General features: G+C 53.9%; 1 protein-coding gene across 1 annotated transcript in view; it reads left to right on the forward strand.

Annotated features, from left to right (window-relative positions):
* The window catches only part of C18H7orf50 (chromosome 18 C7orf50 homolog), a 121,533-nt gene that overhangs the window by 60,163 nt on the left and 51,472 nt on the right, over positions 1-9,898 (forward strand). The window lies entirely within an intron of this gene.

Below are 9,898 nucleotides of genomic sequence, written 5' to 3' on the forward strand. Positions count from 1 at the left end.
TCAGGGGTCACATGGAAGTGGGCTGAGCCAGGACATACACCAGAAAGCATGTCGTGCACCCTCTACGCCTAGCCTTGCTGAGGAGGCTGCGGCGCTGGCAGAGAAGAATCCTGGGTGGAGGCCCCACATTCTGAAGGGAGAGAGACCTGGTCAGACAGAGGTAAAAGACCTTGGAAATGGCTTTGGAGAGCCAGCTTCCTTTCCTCTGGCTTTTCCTCAGGTGGCCCTGTTGGGAATTTAAGGTGCAGATAGTCTTTGGGCCCCTCCTGCTTGGTGCTCCAGCCCCCCACCACCCTTTGTGTACCAGGGTTGAACCCAACGGTACTTGAAAACTGAACCACATCAACAGGCCTTTTTTATGTTTTATTTAGAGACAGGATCTCACTAAGTTGCTGAAGGCCTTGCTAAATTACTGAGACTGGCTTTGAACTTGTGATCCTCCTGCCTCGGCCTCCTGAGCCACTGGGATTACAAGCGTGTACTGCCGCACCTCGTTCCTGCCCCTCTTTGAAGGTTGTTCCATGTTGGGTGGACCCTCGGGGACTGTTTATGCTGCACCCAGCTTGGGGTCAATGGCAACATCCATAGGGAACCCGCAGAGGCTGCACGGTGCTGCCCCAGAGCCCTGAGCTCTCCTGGTGTGCTCATTGTGGCACTGCCTGGGCGCTTCCCTCAGCCTCCAAAATCTGGCAGAAACCTGTCCAGGGCACTTCACCCAGGCCCTGGGTGGCCTGAGTGGTCTGTGGCTGTCAGTCCTGAGGGTGATGATGCCGGCTGCCCCAGGGACCAAAGTGTCTTTTCTAGGAACCAGATGTGGTGGTGTAGAGCCTGGTGTTTTGAATGTTGTGAGAGGGAAGTATGGAGGGACCTCTGTGCAGGGTCTCCTGCTGCTACAGGGGTTGTCTGCTCTTCCGGATGGTCGCCGGGTCCTCTGGTGCCTACCTCCCACCTGCCATGTGTCAATCTGGAGGTGAAGGTAGCTTGTCCAATGTGTCACAGCACATGTCAGACTCTGGTGGGTACCTGGCCCCAAACACTGATGGGGTGCAGACCCACCAAGAGCCACGGAGTACCCATCTTCAGCCGAGTGCGGTCTCTGGTGTTTCACATGTTACCCTATGTCTGCTCTAGATTTCTTGGTGGCATTTAATAGTTCCACAAACCCACATTCTACCCCACCCTGCAGAATGGTCCCTGACTCCCTGCCATGAAGGGCACTCAGGGCTGTGGGGTTGTTGTGAGGATCCCTAAATGATGGATAGTTGGGGTCCCTACAAACTGGAAGTGCTGGGAGTCAGGGGGCCAGTCATTCCTCCTTTGGGTCCCATCTCACCCTGCTGGTGCCTGGGCTTCCCCACAGTGGACGGGGCAGGGCAGAGAGGTGGGGTGGGGAGCCCTGGGGACTGGCCTGGCCTGGCTCCCCACTTGCCAGTGCCCTATGGTAGCCCCCACACCTTCCTGGACGTGGTTTCCCCACTGTAAAAGAAGGGGACAGACTCCTCTCCTAAAACCTGCTGCCTGTCCTCTGGATGTCTTGCCCTGTCCCTGGCTGAAGGGACTAACTCTGTGCTGTCATTCCCTCCAGGAACACATCCTTTGGCTTGTCATGGGCAGTGCGTGGTATCACACTGCTATGGGACCAATGAACAGGCCCCACCCAGGTAGGCGGCCACTCCCGTGGAGGCTCCACCAGCTCAGCCCCAGTGTTTGTTGTCCACACACTTCTGTGAAGTCTGGGGCTTCCCTAGAAAGGGCATCCTGTGTCCCAGTTCCAGGAGCTTGGGCCCTGGGGCCTCACCTAGGGCCTGGCAGAGCAGATGTGTTTTTCCTCAGTGATACTTGGCCTGCGGGTGGGCTCTGAGCTCCTGGAAGACTGTGGACACTGCTGGCCTGGTGCACTGTTCTCCCCTGACCCATGGTACACCATTAGACTGAGTGAACTGTGTGGCTTGGTACTTGTGTTTGTGCCTGGGGCTGTTAGCAGTGGGCCCAACGTTGCTCTGCCTGGGAGTTGGGAATTCAGGAAGTCGGGGCCCTAGGACCATGTGCTTGTGGCCCTGTGCTCTGAGGGCCCACCACACTGGAGCCCATGAAGCTAAGTGAAGGATCAGGGTAAGCTAGGATTGTTCTTTGGGGACACTAGTTGAGGGGGTGAAAGGACACTGCATATGGGCAGTAAGCAGGGGCATGGCTTCCTTCCCTGGCACCCGGAGGAGCCACTGAACCCAGGTCAACTGGGTGGACACTCAGCCAGCGAGGCACACCTCGTCTCTTCCTCTGCTCCTTTCCATGTTCCCAGGGTACCCTGTGGTAGGAACAGACTGTTTCCTGACCTGTTCCATCTTCACGTGCTGCACTATGGGCCTCTCAGGAAGGCCCTGCTACTACCCAAGGCCTTATACATGAGTGTCCACAGCAGCACCATCCCCATAGCCAAGCAGTGCACACGGCCCACACGCCCCGTCAGGTGAGCGGATCAACAGTGTGGTCTGTCCACACGTAAAGGAACAGCTTTCCGACGCACTACAGGCAGAAGATCCTTGAACTGTGTGCTCAGGGAGAAGCTAGACGCAAAACCATGCGTTGTATTAGGACTCCATGTCAAATCAGAAGAGGCAGATACAGACAGAGAGCAGAGGAGTGGCTGCCAGGGACTGGGGGGCCAGTTGCATTTTGTATCATTTCGTATAATAACAATAATTATCTTTTTGCTTATCTTGGCTTTTGTCATAGGCATCTTTGCATTGTTTTTCGTTTTCTTTTTTTGGTACCAAGGATTGAACTCAGGGGTACTTAGCCACTGAGTCACATCCCAGCCCTTTTTATTCTTTATTTAGAGACGGTCTGGCTTAGTTGCTGCTGGCTTTGAACTCATGATCCTCCTGCCTCAGCCTCCTGAGCCGCTGGGATTACAGGCGTGCACCACTGTGCCGGGCCTGAGTCGTGGGTTTATTAATCTTAAGTCCAGCCCTGGCAACCACCTAGGTGTTTTGCTCTGCAGGTATGTGGCCATGATCCCTGACATGTGCTGATCCTGGGGTGGAGGCAGGGTCATCCTGTGGAAGCAAAGCTGCAGCCTGTGACCCTGAGGCCCAGCTTGCTGCATGGCTTCCTCTGTGGCAGGGCCTGCAGGAGGCTCAGATGCCCAAGGAATGGATGGGTCCTTGATAAATATTCTTCTGGAGGGTATATTTTGGGTACTCCTATCTCCTCCTGTGTCATTTGCTCCAAGTCACAGTAGCTGCTGTCCAGGCAGCACTGCAGTCGCAGCACACGAGGGCCGCTTACATAGCGTGCCGCCCTGTTTGAGGGGTCTTGATTTTGTTACTCTCATCCTATAGGTGGGGAAATTGAGGTCTAAAAGATAGGGGAGCCCATCAGAGAAGGTTTGACTAGCCACCTGACAGGCTGAGCCAGCTTCGAGCAGGAGCCAGGGACTTAGTCCTCCATGGGGACAATAAGCTTGTCAGCATGGGACCCTGAGAAGGGGGTTGGGTTCAGGAGGGTGGCACAGTGGCCATGCCCTGGGCAGGCCACTTTGAAGGGCATTGCTTTCTTCTAAGGGAACTGCTGCCTAGATGAGAGCCACATATAGGGAAGGAAATGACCCAGAAGAGAGGTTGACCAGTGAACCATGAGAGGCCTGGACACCCTAAGATGCTAGATGGCAAGGGTGCCAGTGCTGCCATGACAGGCTGTGGCATACGCTGCATCTTTGTGGAATCAGGGCTGACGCATGAGGAGCATGCTCTGTGGGGCATCTGGGAGCCACGCAGCTACCTGTCTTGGGAGTCAAAGAATAACAGGGAAGGGGGGGCAGGTCATGCCCAAAAGCATCCTTGGATGTGGCTGTCCATCCTTGTATTTGTTTTGAAAGCCAAGGGGTCGTCAAAGGTGTTTCCGTTCCTCAGTGTGCACCTATAAAGGGAATGAATCCATCATGACCAGGCGGATCTTCTCTGTCCTGCCCATCCAGTTGGGAGGAGTGGGGTCAGCAGTCAGGGGAGTCTTGTGGGTCCTGGCACAGATGATAAAGAGATGGTAAGGGGACATGCTGACAGCTGTATGCCACATTGGATGTGCTCTTTGAAAGGCACAAGGTGCTGAGATAGACTCAAGAAGAAATAGGAAACTTGATCAGTCCCATAATAGTTGAAGAGATGGAAGGGCCAGGCGCCCTGCCTTCACTGGCCTGTTGAACCCAGAGTCTAGGGAAGCAGTAACAAGTTTCTTCCTAATCATGCTTCAACACATGGGTGGGACCCTCCAGTCTTTCCTTGATTGGCCTACCGACTGGCCTGGGAGAGCCCAGGAGCAGCACTGGACCCGTGGGGATGCCCTGCATCTGGACTGTGATGCTAGTGGTGGCAGCTGTTGCACTCTCGCAGCCTGTTCCAAGCCAGGACTTGGTGTAAAATAATACCTGTGCAGGTAGCTGAGGCTGCGTAAGCCTGACCTGCCCAGCACAGGTGACTGAAGATCATAGGAGGTGCCGCCTTCATTGCATCATGTCAGGCTGGAGGCTCATGGTGGCAGCTCATCCTTGCTGGCAATGCCAGAGGTGATGTGGTGATGTTCTTCAGTTCCCTCCCTGATAATTAGACTCCTGCAAGCAAGCACCCACCTGACCCTCTCACCTGGTGGCTTTGGCCTCTCTTCACTGTTTGGTGCTGGCATGGAGCTCAGGCCCTCGTGCTCACTAGGCAGGCACTGCCAAGCTACCTTGGCCTCTCTTGGCCAGTCTCTAAGAAGTTTGCATTTGGATCTGGCATGATGGCACATGCTTGTATTCCCAGTGGCTTGGGAGGCTATGGGGGGAGGATCACAAGTTCAAAGCCAGCCTAAGCAATAAGCTAGGCCCTAAGCAACTTAGGGAGACCCTATCTCAAAATAAAATATAAAAAGGCCTGGGGATGTGGTTCAGTGGTAAAGCACCCCTGGGTTTAATCCCCAGTAACCACCCCCTCCCCCCATAATGGTGTGCTTCCTGCTGTCATGGTCACTCTCTTTCTTTCATCCCTCTTCTGCCTGCTTTGGTGGATGTCACTGGATTCATTGGTAGTTTTTGTTTGTTTTGTTTTTAGTGCAGTGTGTTAACCTATTTCACTCTTACTAAATGTCCCAGATGTCCAGTGGGAGCCCCTCCTAGCCAGCTCCTGAGTTTTACAGACATAGCCCCATTGGTCCTGTAGCTCCATCTTGCTTCCTGCCCAAGGTACCTCAGGCCCACCGTGGGTAAGCCACTTCTCCACAGAGCCCTGGTTCTCTCTAGAAACCCTAGAGGTTGATATACTGAGAACCTGGGGCTGGTCCAGCTGGCTGTTCTGTCATGGGCCAGGGCCAGGCCAGAGTGTTTCCCATTCTGTCCCTCCACCATTCGCTGTCGCCTCATTTTTGGTAAAAAGTATTTGCAAAAAATAATTTTTTAAGCTGTATTACTTTATAGCTTTTTATCTACCTTTCTAACCATAGCCTAATGTGTCTCTGATGCATTGTTGTGCTAAATGTTAACTTAAATTGGACAACCAGAAATCTCAGTGTGAAGTCACCATGAGCCCAGCCCTTGGTAAGCAGAAATCCTGTGCTATGCCCTGCTCCTGTGTGGCTCTGGTTTTCCTAGGAGCTTTGCTGTGTGATGCTGGTTACTCAGACCCACCCTGGGTCACTTCTGTGTATGTCTGTAACAGCTCCTTATGGATGGAGCTGTCCTGTGCTGCTGAAGTTTGTCCTTTTGTAAAAGCAGAATTTTCTGTACTGCAGGGAGCCTTGTGCCTTCTGGCTAAGTGTCTGCAGGAGGAGTTTCTAATTCAGATCTCTATCAGATCGACATGCTGTTGTCCAAGAGGAGAGAGAGCCCTGGACCCATAGGATTGTCAGGTCCAAGGAGGCCTCTCCTCTCCCCAGTTCCCTGAAGTTCACACACTGGGCTTGAGGCCCAAGAGCTAGTTTGTCCAGCCAGGGTCACTGAGCAGAGTCAGGTTACCCCGGACTCCCAGATTCCAGGCCAAGTGCCTCTGCGAAAGCATGAAGGAATCCGAGGATGTAACAGGCAGCTGCACGGAGACATTCTCATGCTAAGAAGCCATTGGAACCTTGAGAATGGAACCTGTAAAGGCGAACACAGCAGGGACTTAAGACACTGTGGTTGAAGTGTCATGAGGCAGGGCCTTTGTCCATTTCCCTGGTATCTGCTGCAGTGTCCAGACCACAGCAGGTATGGCACAACATAGTGGTCATTCTGTCTGCAAGGCGCAGAAAGCCTGGCCACCTGGGGCCTCCAACAGCCCTTGCTGCTGTACACATCAGCGTCTGCACAGACGGGGGCTCTGGGCAGTGCACCAGCCTCCACAGTGCTGGCCGGTACAAGGGCCTAGCCTCCGGGGTTCATGAGGCCCATGGTCTAGAAGGTTCTAGGCATCCCACAGGATGGGTGGTCACAAAGGCAACCAGAGAACCAGCACCTCCCCTTCTTCCTTACCTCCTCTAGTTTTGTTGTAGTACTGCCCTCTGGGCACAGGGCTGGTGATGGAGTTCCTTCTGCCGGGACTCGGGAGAGGAAGGGGCCGTCACCCCTCCTGGGAACACTGCTGCATCCTGCTCCTTGTCCCTCAGCATAGCCTTGATATGCCTTTTTTTTTTTTTTTTTTTTTTTTTTTTTTTTTTTTTTGGCAAAGACAGGCCCTGATCACTTCACCCCTGATCTGCTAAGAAGTGTGAACAGCATGGCAGGAGCCCAGCTTAACACTTAAAAGCTTGCCATTGATATTATTTCTGTACTTTTATGAAATCACTTAGGAGTTAGAGGCATTTTGTCAGGTGAAGCCGTGTGTATGTGGAGGGGGATTCTGATGGAGGCATAGGTTTTCTGGGCTGAATGCCTGTGTTGACCACCTGGCTGGATGGTCTGGAAATACTTCAGCCAGTAAGGCACTCTCTGTGCTCTTGTTTGGCTGCTTTGGGGTCAGAGCTTTGTGGGGAATATAGGATTGTATCAGTTTGCTTCGTCCCACCTGATTTCTTCAGCTGTAAACCTGTCGAAAGCATCTTTTCTCGGGTGACCAGATTTCCTCTGGTCAGTGCTCTGGTCCTGCTGCCTCCTGTCCTCCCTGCATGGCTGGCGGGGCTCCCCTGCCTGTGGCTCTGGACGTGAGAAGTGAAGGTTCACTGATGGCCACTGGATGGAGCTCTGAAAACGAGGAGCTGAGAACTTTCTGTCCTGGATAGTCGTGAACCACATTCTTCTGCTCGTAGCGTAGACCCAACAGTATTTTGTCTGTCCACATCTATTTCCTGGCTTAGGGACCCAGGGAGTCTCGGAGAAGGTTAACACATTCCTGGCATCCTCATGCAACACTGAGGGACAGTTCCCACATGGCCAGGTTCAGCTGTAACCAGCATCCAGGCCATGGAGGTCCAGCAGGTGCAAACACCCATGTAACCAGTGCTCCACTGAGACACCAGATCTGTCCTTCCAGGAGGTCCCTCACAGCTCCTATGGGCAGCTTCTCCTACCCTGGAACAAAGAGGTAGGCCGCCACGTAAATGCGTGCGTCCGGCTATTGGGATTCCCGGTACTGTTCTGAGTGGCAGCAGTCTTCCTTTTTATCACCGAGCTGCACAGGCCCCCTCTGTCTTCTGCTTATGAACAAACCTGCTGTGAAAGTGCAGGTGGATGTGACATCTGCCTTTGCAGCTGGAACGTGGTGATTGCAAGGCTAGTTTCCTAAGTGACTACTGAACGGCTGTGTCATTTTACAGCCCTCCCACTTTTCTCAGTCGCAGCCTTGGTGTATGTCTGATGGAGGAGGTAGCAGGAGCCAGGCCGATCCAGCCCTCATCTGCGAAGAAGCCCTAGGACTGGGTAGTGGCCAGGCTGGACCATGCAATTTCTTAGACTGAGGTCAGAGGGAACCCTAAGGACCTAAGCTGCTCTGTAGAGAGGGCTCGGTGATTGGAAATGTTTGGGAAATGAATAACATCTCCCTTCTGGGAATTTTAGGTGGCATAATAATATCCATGTCCTACAGAGGTGAACCTAGTGAAGCCTGTTTACCCTGCTCCTGAGCCCTCCTTCCCTGATGCCCCCAGAGTTCACATGGGGTCTGCACACTTGGGTCATGGCAGTAGGGGCTCTTCACTTGCTGTGGGGACCTTGATGTGTTCTCTACCCCTTCAGCCTCCCCATAGGCCCAGGGGCTTGATGGTTATCTGTTGGGGTCTCTGCTGGTCCCACAACTTGTGGTCCAGAGGTCCCTGGGATTTTCAGTTTCTCACAAGCCAGGAGAGGGAGGAGTCCCTGAGCTGCCCTGGTGTGGGTGGCCCAAGGCTGACGGCAGGGCGTTGGTGTAACCTGGCCTGGCCTGGCCTCTGCTGGCTGCTCCCTTAGGAAGTTTCCTTAGCTCTGGGCTTCTGCTCTCCTCTGTATGAGGACAGGTCAGGCACTGTTATGAGGCACACCGGAGAGACTTGAGGGACCTCCAGGCCCATGTTCCCGTCCTCTTCCTCACAGCACCTCCAGCCTCTCCCCAGCACAGCCCTCAGAGCAGCCACCGCTTGCCCAGAGCTGTTGGTTCTGTTTGCTTAGTAACGGGCTCGCTCACGTGCACTCAGGTGCCTCACTGCTTGTTTCTGCAGCACTGGGGATGGAACCCAGGTCCTTGTGCCTGCCGGGCGAAGACTCCAAGCCACCCCCAGCCTGGGTTCATTCCCTGAAGGCCTGTCCTATGACTTGGGAAGACTCAGCTCTTCCCCTTGGCACGGCAGCCTTGCGAGCCCAGAAGTCACTCCAGCAGTCCCCACGGGTGCTGTGATGTCCTTGCTCTCACGGTGCCCCAGCACCTTTTAAGCATAAGGAGGTAGGAGAGGGTTTCTCCTGAGAAATGGCTCCCTGCCTGGTTCCCGAGTGCTTCCAGGCACCTGGCTGCTGCTGAGAGCTGTCTAGGAATTACCCGCTCCAGTCTCCCACTTCACAGCAGAGAAGAAACCCCAGGGCCAAGAGTTTGCCTCAGGCACATAGAGATCCAGGCTCTGCCCTGGGCTAGGCCCACGGCTGCCCTCTCAGAGCTGCCAGAACCCAAAGGAAGAGGTGTCCATTATGGGGGCCACAGCAATTTCAGTGTCTTCACATCATGGTAGATCATGCAAGGAACGTGGCCAAACGGTAGACATCAGTGCCAAGGGCATTCAGAGCATCAAGGGGTGGCACCTGCTTCATGTTAAGATCAGAAAGGGTGAGCTGCCACTGGGCCTTGGTTCCCATGACCCTCACTGTCTTCCAGAGCCCCTTCGTATCACAGTGCCCTTTTAAGACTTGGTGATCCCTATGTCTTTTGGGTGGCCCCCGCCTTGCAGCTGGCCCTTGTTAATCTCTTCTAATAACCATATTCCTGGTAGGAGGTGAGCCTGTGTGTGTCTGTGCCACCTAGGCTGCAGGTCTCAGAATGTTGTGGTATTGTTGAAATGATTCTGTCCCCTTAAGTGCTGCTGTTTTAGTGTGGTTGGCCCCAGCCACCCCCTATCTAGTGGAGGAAAGAACAGATGGTTTTCTGCAGTGATGATCTTCATGGGGCGTGCAAAAGTCTTCCTAACACCCCATCGTGCCAGAGGCTGGTCCTGTGTTGACAGGGAGACCGAGTAGAGGCCACACTAAGAGCCTCGACCAGGGCTCATGTCTGGAATGAAGCAAGGACGAGCTCAAATGGGTTAAAAACATGGGCAGACACCCCCCACCCCCGCCGAAGAGGTGCTGCTGCTTGAGAGAGAAGGTACAAATGACCTCGACCTCATCTCTCACACACACACGCACACACGATGGGAAATAGAAGATAAAGAGCACTACAGGGAGCAGGAATGTGTGGCAGCCAGAGCTCTGTAGTGACGTGCATGTGCCACAGTTGGC

The sequence above is a fragment of the Sciurus carolinensis genome, chromosome 18, assembly GCF_902686445.1.
Source record: "Sciurus carolinensis chromosome 18, mSciCar1.2, whole genome shotgun sequence".
Lineage (NCBI taxonomy): Eukaryota > Metazoa > Chordata > Mammalia > Rodentia > Sciuridae > Sciurus > Sciurus carolinensis.